Source organism: Monodelphis domestica, chromosome 4, assembly GCF_027887165.1.
Source record: "Monodelphis domestica isolate mMonDom1 chromosome 4, mMonDom1.pri, whole genome shotgun sequence".
NCBI classification, from domain to species: Eukaryota; Metazoa; Chordata; class Mammalia; order Didelphimorphia; family Didelphidae; genus Monodelphis; species Monodelphis domestica.
In genome coordinates, this window is record NC_077230.1 from 388302298 (window position 1) to 388315050 (window position 12753).

General features: G+C 43.2%; 1 long non-coding RNA gene across 1 annotated transcript in view; it reads right to left on the minus strand.

Annotated features, from left to right (window-relative positions):
• Positions 1-9085: 9085 nt before the first annotated feature.
• LOC103103018 (uncharacterized) overlaps positions 9086-12753 on the minus strand; it is a 13164-nt gene continuing 9496 nt past the window's right edge. Inside the window, exon 2 of the long non-coding RNA XR_008911538.1 lies at positions 9086-9525. This is a non-coding gene — a long non-coding RNA (uncharacterized LOC103103018). The remainder of the gene's footprint in view (positions 9526-12753) is intronic.

Sequence of the window (12753 nt, forward strand, 5' to 3'; positions counted from 1 at the left end):
GAGAAAATAGTTAGAGTGCTTAGTACAGAGTCTAGTACATAGTAGGTGCCCAATAAAATTCTAGCTGTTATCATCTATATTATATGTAAATGGGATATATTATTATTATTATGATTAGCAGCAGCTGAGCTGGGGAGGGATAATTTGTCAGGAGGGTTTGTTAGCACTAAACTATATAACTTTAATAACAGCTCACATTTCTCTAACAAGCACTTTAAGGTCTAAAAAGTGCTTTTCTCACAATCACCTGGCGAGATAGGTAGCACAAGAAAGATGAGTCCCATTTTGCAGGTGAGGAAACTGGTTCAGAGGTGAAGTTCCTCCACCAGAAATCCAGAAATCCAGAGCTAGAAAGTGCCAAAGCCAGAACTTGGATTCAGGGCTTCCAACCTCAGGGCTATTTCTATAATACCATGTTGACTCTCGGTTTGATCAAGTGGGCATATGTGTTTGAAGAAGTGGGGACGTGGGGCCAGCTAAGATAAAAAGGAAAAAGCCAAAGACTTTGGTTATTTCTAATGTTTATCCTCCCCAAGGAGTTCACCACCTTTTAGTTTCGCAAAATTTCCAGAGTGGAGACCATGGAAAGCCAGACCTGGAGTGGAGTTGAGGGGACAAGATGTGGGAAAGAAGAGAAGGAACACCAAAGTCTTAGCAGTGAAGGCTCATTCAATGACCATAGATAGCATCATAGAATCACAGACTATTGACTCTTTGAAGAAACCTCAGAGATCCAGTTCTCCTAATTCAACAGAGAAGGAAACAGGACCAGAGAAGAAAGGAAAAGGGGGAAGCTGGGTTGCTCAGTGGATTGAGAGCCAGGCCTAGAGATGGGAGGTCCTGGGTTCAAATTTGGCCTCAGACACTTCCTAGCTGGGTGACCCTGGGCAAGTCACTTAACTCTAACTGTCTAACCCTTACCGCTCTTCTGCCTTGGAACTAATACACAATATTGATTCTAACATGTAAGGTAAGGGTTTTGGTTTGTTTGTTTTTTTAAACAAAAAAGAAGAGATTAAAATTATTCAATAAATTAATGGCATTATTTATCTGATTTTTTTCTCATTTTATTTTTAGAGACTGCAAGGGATCCTCCCTTTGTTGGTGGTGGAAGAAGAGAATTGGGAAAGACTGACTGTCCCTTATTAGCCTTGTGACCTTGGATGAGTCACAACTTCTCTGCACCTCAGTTTCTTTATCTGTCAAATGATGAGATTAGAAGAAATGATTTCCACAGTTCCTTCCACCTTTGACATTCTGTGTTCTAAACTCTCTTGCAACTCTGGCATTTTATATTGTAACATTCTATCAACCCAAGGTCTTTTTCAGCTTCAACATCCTGTTTTCTGAGGCTTTTCCCAGCTCTAAGATCTGATGTTCTACATTCTATCCCTTTTTTCACAGTCTATGCCCTAAAATCTTTTCAAATGTGACATTCCAGATCTTACCTTCTGTGTTCTAAAGTCCCTCCCAGCTCTGATATTGTATATTCCAAGCTTTTCCTTCTTGCTCTGAGATTCTCTGCTCTATGATTTCCCTGCCTCAGAACCACTTGTCTGCTGGAGAGCCGGGGAGGAAGGAGACTTGTCTGTACTGAACAGTTGGGACTGGTGGATACAAAAATATTATGATGGGGATTGTAACACTTGGTGGGGTTTTGTGTGGCAACTAGACACACTCCGTATACAGACGGAGAAGCCGAGTCCCAGCCCCCCCCTCATTCCCCCATCACATACACGCACACCTCTTCCTGCCTCCCCCCACCCACCCCCCATCCTGCTGTTCAAGAGCCTCTGAGCTTACCTTGTTGTAGAGGAGGAGTCAGATGGGAATCTGTCAATGGCACCTAGCTGGCTAGCTTTTGAGAGTGTCAAAATCTGGCCACAGTTGCTGGGCGAGCAGGACTGTCAGTCCAGGGGAGGGGGATTTCTGAGCCGCTAGTTGCCTAGGGCCCTGGAGGGATAGATTGGGAGTGGGGTGGGGGAGGCAGGGAAGAAGGATGAGGGAGAAAGGAAGAAGGAATGGAGATGGGGTGGGAAGAAGAAGAAGAAGAAGAGAGAGAGAGACCGAGAGAGGAGTGAAGGGAGCTAGAAGAGACAGAGAGACAGAGGCAGAGATACAAAGAGATAAAGTGACAGGTCCAGAGAAACAGATACCCAGGGTGGTACAGGGAGTTAGAAATGGCAGGACAGAGGTTCAGGAAAGGAGAGAAACAGAGACAGAAACAAAGGGACACAGAGAGACAGAGACAGTCAAAGAGACAGAATGAAGAAAAGGAAGAAGCAGAGAGAGGGAAAGAAAGAAGCAAAACAAGACAGACAGAGGAAGAAAAAGTCAGGAATAGAGAAAGAGATGGAGAGGGAGGGAGAGGAAAAAAAGAAAGACAAATTAGAAAAGACAGCGGGGAGAGGGAGGTAGGGAGGAGGGAGGGAGGGGGAGGAGAGAGATGCAGAGGGGCAGAGGGGCAGAGGGGCAGAGACTCAGCCCCACGTGGCCCTAGCTCACAGCAGCCGCAGCAGCCAGGTTGGCCCCCCTCTCCCAGCCTCTGCCACTGCCTGGAGGGAGTTTGCCTTACCTTGGCTGGAGCAGCAGCAACATGTGTCCCTGCTAGAGTGTTCTTGGTGACGGCTGTGCCTCTGTCCCCTCTCCCCCTCCCTCCCAACTCCCTGCAGCTGTGGGTGAGCCCCGCCTGCTACAAGGTCTCTGCTTGCGCCCAGCCACCCAGAGCCTGCCCAGCCCCTTGCCCCACTGGCAGCCAGCCTGCTGATGAATGCACACATTTCGGGAGCTGTTTAGGTGACCGCTGTGGAGCAGGGCCATTCGTTTTGTCAGAGACGTAACCATGACAATCACCCTCTCCCTCCCTCTCCCCCAGCCCCCACCCAGCTTCCTTTCCCTAACCCACTGCCTTTCCCCTCTCCCTCTGTTAGGCAAGCTGAAGCAGGGCTTCCCTCACCTCTGTTTCCCCTTGGCTCTGATTGAAAGCCTTCTAGCACAACGAATATGGGAGAGAGGAGAGGAGAGGGGGCGATTGGCACACAAGTCCTTATGGGGTCCCTCACCCTTAAATACTGCCTCTGGGCACCCGTCTTGGGTTTGGCATGCACATACACACACATACACACACACATACACACACTCACACACACACACACACATACACACAGGTTAGTGGTCCCATCAGGGCAGCCCCTCCTCTCTGTGGTCCAGCCCTGCTTGGAAACATCTCCCAGACTGTAGAGTAGAATCCCACTCGTTCCCTCCTCCTTATCTCAGGTGCCTCCCCCATAATCTTTTTCTTCTCTGATTCTTAAGGGTCACCAACTGTACTGTCATCTCCCTTTAGAACCCAGGACACTGCAGTGCCTGCTGAAGTCATTAGTGGGCCATTGCAGACAAGCCTATTTGCCTGATTGAAGAGTTTCACAAATACAACCTTGCCTTCCTCAGCCTCAAGCAAGCAGACTTGGGGTTACCCTGTCACCCATGCAGTTGGGGAGCCTCTGGACAGAGACTTGATAGAAGCAAAGGTACCAGAATGAGAATGAACCGGCCTGAGGCAAGATCCATAACAGGGGAAGGTCTCAGAGCCAAGGATGCAAGGCAGGGCCAGAGAAACTGGTGGGTCATCATGTTCAAAAATCCAAGGAAGGTCTGGGGTCCAGGAGACTGGAGGAGATGGAAAGGAAGGAAGAAGGGAGTAGTGTGATAGTGGTGGTGGTGGAGGGGTATCCAGTAGTAACCAAATCCCAGAGACAGAGTGGGCATGACTCAAAAATACTGAAGGTCAGGGAGAAGAAAAAGCAGATTTAAAGCTGGAAGAGACTTAGGAGATCAACTCTTCTTTTATTTCCATTTTGCAGATAAGGAAACTGAGGTCCAGAGAGTATGTTGTCTTGCCCAAGATCACACAAGGAATACTTGATCAGACTAGAATTCAAACTCTGACACTAATTACTTATGTGACATTAGACAAGTCACTGTAACCCTGTGTAAGAAGGTTAGAGTGGCTGACTTCTGTGATCCCTCCCAAGCTCGAAGTCCTATCATCTGAGGTCCCCAAACTCAGTCTCCTCCCAGTCACAAAAAGTGACACTAGGGAGCCCCTTGGCAGCCTAACCAGGTGGCAGAGGATGTCTTCCAGGTTTTTGACTCAGTCCCTCTGCATAGACAAGAAAGTAATGGGGGCAGGTGAGGGGGAAGGACTGACCTATACATATACCTAATCCTAACTGTCAGCTTATTTCTGTACCTGTACCTATGTTACCTAAGGCTTGATAGACATTCCTTTTTCCTTTTCTCTGAGTTGAAGAATTACAGAATCCCAGAATAACCTCTGATTTGGAGAGGGTCTCAGTGTCCAGACCCCAAAGGACTCTCCACTGTAACAACTGAGAAGCGGTCCTTCACTCTTTGCTTGAATCCTTCCAGTTAGGAGGAACCTATCACCTCCCAAGGTGGCATATCACCCTTGGAACATATCACACTTATGCTACTGCCGCTAATAACAATAACAGCTAACCTTTATAGAATGCATACTATATGCCAGGCACTATACTAAATGTTTTATAGTTATTATACCGTTTGATACTCACAACAGCCCTGAAAGATCAGTGCTATTACTACCTCCATTTCATAAATGAGGAAATTGAGGCAGACAGAGATAAAAGTACTTGTCCAAGGTCACCTAATAAATATCTGAGGTTGGACTTGAACTCAGATCTTCTTTACTCCAGGCCCAGCACTCTGTCTACTGCACTGTCTAGCTGCTCTGGCTTTTGCTTTTCTACCACCATAAGGAGGAACCTGTCTCCCAAAGTAGCTCATTCCAGCCTTGCATCTTTTCTTAGATTCTTCCACTTTCTGATGGTTTTTCATGCCATCTCCTCCATGTCTGAAAGGAGTGTCTTCTTCTTGTCTATATTACTTTCTTCAATAGTGCCACCTCTCGCAATTTGCAATTATGCTCAAAAGGCTATCAAAGAATGAATACCTTTTTATCCAGGAATACCACTAGTGGGTCTGTATCCCAAAGAGATTTTTTTTTTTAATGGGAAAGGATTTGTTTATACAAGGATGTTAAATAGCTGCTCTTTTTGTGGTGGCAAAAAATTGGGAACTAAAGGGATGTCCCTTGACTGGGGAATGGCTGAACAAATTGTGGTATATGATGGTGATGGAATATTATTGTGCTGTAAGGAATGATGAGCAGGATGATTTCAGAAAGACCTCCATGAACTGATGCGGAGTGAAATAAGCAGAACTAGGAGAACATTCTACATGGTAACTGAAATATTGTGGAACAGTCAAATGTAATAGGCTTTGCTACTAACAGCAATACAATGATTCAGGAAAATTCCAGAGGGACTTACAAAAAAGCATGCTCTCCACCTCCAGAGAAAGAACTGTTGGAGTAAAATTCAGATGAAAATATGTTATTTATCGCTTGTTTATTTGGGTTTATGTTTGGGGGCTTGGGCTTTATAAGATTTTTCACTTACAAAAATGAACAACATGGAAATGTTTTGCATGACAATACATGTATATCCCAGACTGAATTGCTTGTCAGCTTTGGAAGTGGGGAGAGAAAAAGGGAGGGAGACAATATGGATCATATTTTTGGAAATATGTGGAAATATTTGGAAAACTAATGTGGAAATTGTTATTAAAAAATAGAGAGCCAGCTCTCTGAGGAAGCCTTCTCTAGTCACCCTAGGAAGAAGCAATCTCTCCTTCCTTGAATTCCTATAAGATTCTGTTCGGACACTTCTATCCACTTATCATGTCCTCCTCCTCTTTCTACTGTAGCATAGTATACACTACTGTATACTATAGTATATATGGCTTGGCTCTTACATGAGAATCATAAGGATAATTCAGGTCAACAAACTTTTATTAAGCACCAACTATGTGTGAGGGACCTTACTAGGTACTGAAATATAAAGACAAAAAAGAAAAACCTTCTACCCTTTAGCACAAAGAGATTAATTACATTTTATTAGGAAAGTGTAATATGGACACAGATTTTTTAAATAGCCTAAAAGTCACTTGATCTCTCTGGAGTTTTCTCATATGTTTCCTCATATGTAAAATAAGGGGGCTGAACTCATTGCTATTTCTAAAATTTGAGCATCCCATTTCAGGAGGTAAAGAGTTGAACCACTGAGGGGCATCAGGAAAGGCTTCCTGGGGGAGGTGACATCTGAGCTGAGCATTAAAGGAAATAAGGACTCTAAGAGAGGGAGGGAAAGAGTGAATTCTGGGCATGGAAAAATTTTTGTTTAAAACTCGAAGGTGGAAGATGGAATATTGTATATAGGGCAAAGCAGACTAGTTTGGTTGAAATGTAAGGGGTGCAAGGGGGAGCTAATGGGAAATCAATCCTGAATCTGTAGGGCTTTTTTGGGTAATATTAATTCTGTCTTGGAATTGATACTGAGTACTGGTTCCAAGGCAGAACAGTAATGGCTAGGCAATTGGGGTTAAGTGACTTGCTACCCAGGGACCCACAGCTAGAGGTCAAATTTGAACCCAGGACCTCCTATCTCCAGGCCTGGCTCTATATCTACTGAGCCACCTACCTCCTCTATTCTTCAGGGCTATAAAATACCATGCTGAAGAATTTTTATTTCCTCCTAGAGATGAAAAGAAATTACTGAAGGTTCTTGAGTAGGGTAGCTCCACAGTAAGACCTGTGTCTTAGGAAGATAATTCTAGCACATCTGTTGAGTTTGGCTTTTGAGACAAATAAGACTGGAATCAGGGCTACTCATTGGGAGGTTATCACAATTAGCTAGGAGAGAAGTGATGAGGACCAGAGCCAGGGTGGTGAGTGACTCTGTGAATGGACAAAAGGGAACTGATTGGAAAGATCTTGTGAAGGTAAAAGTGACAAGACTTGCAACTGATTAGATATGGGGGAATGACTGAATCAAGTATGATTCTGAGGCTGTGAACCTCAGTAACAGGAACTGGTAGAGCCCATAGTCATAGATTGGGAAATTAGGAAGAGGCTTTGCAGGCAAATAGAGTACCAAGTATCTATTTTATCTTCTTATTCTGAGGGTTTTTCACAGAGTACTTATTAGCACAATGGGAAAAACTATATAGTTGAATCTTAGGAGAAAGAAAATAGTCATTGTGCTGGAAAAGGGATGGAGCTTTTGCATCCAGGCTGTTCTAAATTTTGTGTATCCTTTAGAACTCAGCATACAACAGGTGTTAATGTTTTTTGGTGGGAGTTTTTCATCAACTTGAATTAAATTGAACGATTGTTGGTATTCTTAAATCAGTTCTCAAGATAGTGTAGATATGGTACAATTGTGTTTGAGCATAGAAAAGAACCAGACACAACCATCACTGTACACCAGCACAGCTCTGCTTGAGGACCTCTCCTATTGTCAGCATCCTTTTTTTTTAACCCTTACCTTCCTTCTTACTTAGACTTAATACTGTGTGTTGATTCCAAGGCAGAAAAGCAGTAAAGACTAGGCAATGGGGTTAAGTGACTTCTCCAAGATCACACAGTTAGGAATTTTTTTTTAACCATTGCATTTTACCTATATCCAAAAATCAAAGTTTCATTTTTGTTGTTGAAACTATACTTGCCCATTTGTATAAGCAACTAACAGGGTATATCCCAGGTGTTGCTCCCCAGCAAATTTTGCTATGCTTGTCTAGCTGTGCTGAGGACTAGGCACAAATAGCACCATTAAGAAGTCACTTGAGGGCAGCTAGGTGACTCAGTGCCTAGAAAGCCAGGCCTAGAGATGGAAGGTCCTGGGTTCAAATCTGACTTCAGACACTGTCTAGCTCCCCAATTCCCTAGCCCTTCCTTCTCTTCTGCTTTGGAACAGATACTTAGTGGCAATTCTAAGATAGAAGGTTAGAGGTTAAAAAGGGGAAAAAAAGTCACTTGGGCATAGTTTTGTGCCTCAAATTCAGCCAATACTGACCTCAAGGTAGTATCTTCTGAGCTTACTGCCTTCTCACCAGGTAAGGTGAACTGCGACTGGGGAGCCTCTTTGTTGCATTTAAATGTTTGCTAAATATAATCAGATTTTCAAGTTGTCATTATCTTTGTACAGTCAGCATGTACAGTCAACATTCAAATACAGTAGGTGGCTAAAAAATGCTTGCTGATTATTGATAACCTAGGACTACCTCCCTTCTCCAGGAGAAAAATGGAATCTTAGGTATTAGCATGGTGAGGAGTATAGAACAAAGCAGGACAAAAAAATTGGGGTTGGGGGGTGGGAGGGAAACAGGATGAGCCATCATAAGCCATTCCCCCATTCCTGAAATGTTATCCAGTCTCATCTTTCTTCTCAGAATCCTTATCTTCCTCTATGACTCAGTGTAGGTATTAGCACAGTCTTCCTCCTCCTAGTATTACCTCCACCATTAAAATGTGTAACTGGTGACCCAGGGCTCACCAGGATTTTAGCTTACCCAGAATCAATCAGTATAATTTATTGTCCCCAAATGTAACTTATACACAGTTTATGTCTGGGTTTCCATAAAAGGAACAGGGTCCTCAGTTCCCATACAAATAAAATTTTAAAAATTCATATTAAATACAGGGTCACTTTTATTTCATACTGCAACAAAAGTATAAGACACAAAGTCCCCCCCACCCCCCAGGATCCCTAAGGAAATATGGATAACCCAGAAAGGATTCACAATAATCCATGAACAGGCAACATAATTCTCTTGCTTTAGTGAATCCCATTTCTCTTCAAAGTCCTAAAATCCTTCTGATTTAGCACCACCCAATGGCTTATACCCATTGTTGAACCTATATGCGCAGGACGATGCTTCTCCCCTCTCCATTAAGCTTGAGGACATTTTTTTAATGGGAGCCCTTCCTCCCTTCCCTGGCTCACATGTGGCATGAGGGTACAGTTTGGGCATTTGTCTCTAAAAGGTTTGCCATCACTGGTTACATGCTCCTCATAAGGTCGCTGATCTTGGGTTGCCAGTGGGATGACCCCAAATTCTGGTGTATCATTAAATCCTGCCTAGACCCTCCAAGACTTGCATCATTATTTTTTGGTTTGGATTCCTCCTAGAAAGTAAAACAATCTTTGGGGCTGATGTACAACCAACCCTTTTACTTATGTGCTCTTAAAAACTCATGGGAATAGTGGATCCTCCATTTCCTCATGTTGTGGCTTTTTCCACCTCCAGTGTCAGGGGCAACATGAGTGTTCTTTCTTCTGTCCAAGAGGAGTGCTACACAGGAGACCAGATCAAATTCTTGAATGAGGGCTCATTCTCCAGATGATCATAAGGGCTGATTCTATACCAAAAATCTTCTCTTGCTAGAAAGCCAGATTTGGGGATGTCTGCCTAGGGAACCCCCTTCATTTAACTAGATCATGATGGTTTAGAGATGACCTTGTCTATAAACTTCCCTCTAAGGCCAGGTGGGTGGGCATATGGAGTTCTTCTGTGCTTCTCCAGGATATTCCATCATTGGTCCAACTGCTGTCATCTCTTAGGTCAGGAAGTCAATTCTCTTGCCTATGCTCAGAAGGGAGAAAGAAAGTCAAAAGTCAGGCTCAAAATTACCTCTCAGGTTTCATGATTGAGGACACAAAGCTCTCATATGCTTCTGCCCCAAGGAAGCTGTTAGTGTTTTCTTGAAGGGATTCCCCAACCCCCTCCACCTATGGTTTCTTGTTTTACTAAGCTTTAAGCATCCATCCCTCCAGGAGAGGAAGAATGGGCAAAGAAGGGCAAAGGACTAAGCAAGTCAGTTGGCTTTCTCCTTTATAGAAGAACCCAAGGCAAGGATGAGATGCCTCTCCCAAGAGTTCTTCCTCACAAGAAGCTGAGTCAAACAAACTATTTTAAATGGCAACCCTAGTCGCTGAAACTTATTCCTTAGGAAATGCCAAAAAGTAACTCGAGATCCATCATTTCATTTGATCTGCCTTAGCTCTTGAAACTTAATATGAAGGTTTCTTTTGTTCTTTTTTTTTTTGTTTGTTTTGATTTTAACCCTCACCTTCTGTCTTGGAACCAATACTATGTATTGGTTCCAAGGCAGAAGAGTAGCCAGGGCTAGGCAATGGAAGTTAAGTGACTTGCCGAGGGTCATACAGCTGGGTAGTGCCTGAGCCTAGATTTGAACCTAGGACCTCCTGTCTCTAGACTTGGCTCTCAATCCGCTGAGCCACCTAGCTGTCTCTCTTTTGATCTTTTATCAATTGCCAATGTTAAAAACAAAGGAACACACAGTGCTGAAGCTAAAATGATTATTTCCATCTAGACCATTAGAAAACACATACATACACATGTGTGTATGCATGTGTGTAAGAGAGAGAGAAAGAGAGAGACAGAAAGAAAGACAAAGAGAGAGAGAGGGGGGAGGGAGAGACAGAGAGAGACAAAGAGAGATAGGGGGGAGGGAGGGAGGGAGGGAGGGAGAGACAGAGAGAGAGAGAGAGAGAGAGAGAGAGAGAGAGAGAGAGAGAGAGAGAGAGAGAGAGAGAGAGAGAGAGAGAGAGAGAGACTCAAGCCTCTCTGCCCCTCTCTCTATACAAGCTTATTAGTGTTTCAAGACAAAGGGGGAGGGATGGTATCTATAATTGGGCAACTTGGGAAAACTTTGTCAATCTTTTGGAATAGACTAGGGTGCAACTTCAACAGAGTGGGCACTTTTCAGGGTGTGGGTCTGACCTTTTTGAAGTAGAACATTGCAAAATCATCACAATTCCATAGTCTTTATGCTCTAAAAAGAAACATCACAAAAACCATTAGAAACTTAACCCTTAACATTTCCCCCATTTTCCCACCATTTTTTGGGCTAAAAGGCTATTTTGCCCTCAATGGCCAAAAAAAGAACAACAACAACTACTTGGTGGGACACCATGGTTCTTCCACTACAGGAAAGGCAGGAGCACTCATAGGATCATTGCTCTCGAGCTAGGAAGAAGCCACTGAGACTCACTCCTTTTTTTGATGAGGAAATGGAAGGTTTAGAGGTTGAATGATCTACCCAAGATTACACAGTGTAAGATCTGAACCAAGATCTTTCTGACTAGGCAGGTAGTGGTGCCAGAGAGCATAGAGCATCAGGCCAGGAGTCAGGCTCATCTTCCTGAGTTGAAATCTGGCCCCAGACTCTTCCTTCCTAGCTGTGTGATCCTAAGCAAGCTGCTTAATTAAGCCCGTTGGCCCAAGTTTCCTCAACTGTAATAAATGCTAAAAAAAAAAAAGCAAACAGAAAACGACTTCAGTGTCTTCGCCAAGAGTTGAACAAGACCGATCAACAGCAAACAATAACAAACAATAACAAACCTTTCTGACTCCAGAGTCCATTTCCCAATCTCCTCTTTCACACAAAGACTCAGCCTTCACAAACTCATCAAACTGATTAGAGGAATGCCTCTGCTTGGCTGCCACTCCTGCCCCTTTGCTTCACCCTCCCATTTATAAAAGTACGCTCCTTGAGGGTTTATTCCATTTTTATTTTAAATCCCTGGTATCTGGTTCATAGTAGCATCTTAAAAAAATAAACAAAATCTGGCCTCAGACACTTCCCAGCTGTGTGACCCTGGTCAAGTCACTTAACCCCCATTGCCCAGCCCTGACCATTCTTCTTCCACAGTATTGACTCCAAGAAGGAAGGGAAGGGTTTTAATAAAAAAAAATATAATAAACAACCCTTACCTTCCATCTTAGAATGAATCATAAATATAAGTTCCAAGGCAGAAGAGTGGCAAGGGCAAGGGCAAAGTGCCCAGCTAGGCAGTGTCTGAGGCCAGATTCAAACCCAAGACCTTCTATCTCTAGACCTGGCAGTTTTTATTCTGTGCTCCCTAGCTGTCTCATATAATATTGTCTTAACAAATATTTTCTGGATTGAAAATTAAATCAAATGGCGGCTGATTATTTAAGCTTTCTGCAATTTAAAAAAATTTGATTTGTATTGAATTGAACTAAATAATTGCTAGTTTCTTTGATTGGCCTTCAGAATTCTGGGAACACAGCATAATTGTGTGAAGGAGGAAAGAGGGAGGGGTTACTTAGAAGACCAGTTGAAAGGAAGGGGCTTCTATCTAGGATCAGAGCAATCCATAAATGCACACATACATACATACATCTATATTTTTATTACGTGTAATATATGTGTACATATGTGTATATATGTGTGTGGACTGTATAATTAGAAAAATTTGGACTCCATCTCCCAGAATTCTTTTCTTGTCCCAAGAATCCTTTTCCCTTTTGCTCATGATTATATTTGTTATGTATGTATATATAATTTTGTAGTTCTTCCCTCTTGAGCTCTTTTTTTCCGTGTGTGTAGCTGGAAAAGTGGGTTTTCTTTACTGAGGCTTTTCTTCCCTTGCTTCAAGTTTATTGTTAATAAAACTCATAATACTTGGAGCATTGGGCGTTAATTTTAAAATCTACAGTAGAGGGGGCAGCTGGGTAGCTCAGTGAATGGAGAGCCAGGCCCAGAGATGGGAGGTCCTGGGTTCAAATTTGACCTCAGACACTTTCTAGCTGTGTGACCCTGGACAAGTCACTTAACTCCTGTTGCCTAGCTTTTACCACTCTTCTGCCTTGGAACCAATGTACAGTACTGATTCTAAGATGGAAGATAAGGGCTAAAAAATAAATAAAATAAAATCTACAGTACAGTCACATGTATATATTTAAGAATGAGGTCTAGATTATCAGAGCTGGAACCCTGACAATCCAGAGCCTTTCTGTGGCAGCCTGTGACTGCCCTTGGAT